This window comes from Triticum dicoccoides, chromosome 1A, assembly GCF_002162155.2.
Source record: "Triticum dicoccoides isolate Atlit2015 ecotype Zavitan chromosome 1A, WEW_v2.0, whole genome shotgun sequence".
In the NCBI taxonomy this organism is placed as follows: Eukaryota; Viridiplantae; Streptophyta; class Magnoliopsida; order Poales; family Poaceae; genus Triticum; species Triticum dicoccoides.
The window spans coordinates 515,088,032-515,088,541 of NC_041380.1; positions in this window are offsets into that span (position 1 = coordinate 515,088,032).

Here is a 510-nt window from a genome sequence, read left to right on the forward strand (position 1 = left end):
GCTGCGGTGTGGCGTTCACCGGCGAGGCGGGCGGCTTTTATAGCCGGAGCTCGGGCGGCGGGAGGCGCATGCCAGGCGACGCGTGGCGGGCGGCCGTGGCGCTGGGCGACGCGACGCTTCATTGCGCGGCATCAATGGGCATGCTGACCGGCGCGCTGCATCGCGGCAGGCGCGTCATCAATGGAGGCGACGGCGCGGCAGCGCGGCAGCTTTGGCATTGATTCCCGCGGGAAACGAGGCGATGTGGACGACGAAGCGGCGCGTCGCTGACAGGGCGGGCCCATCACAGTTCGCGCCAAAAATGGCCCGTCCGGCGCCCCCAGGCGACCCCCAGCGTGCCGGGTTCGAGTTGGGTATGCCGGCGTCAATTTCGGCCCAATCCGGTGGAAAACGGGCTCCTCGGGGCGCGACTGGGCCATTTTTTGGCGCCGGTGCCAAAAAAGTGGCCTGGGAGGCCTATTGGGGGCGCGGCTGGAGATGCTCTTAGGAATCAGCCGACTGATCTCGCGC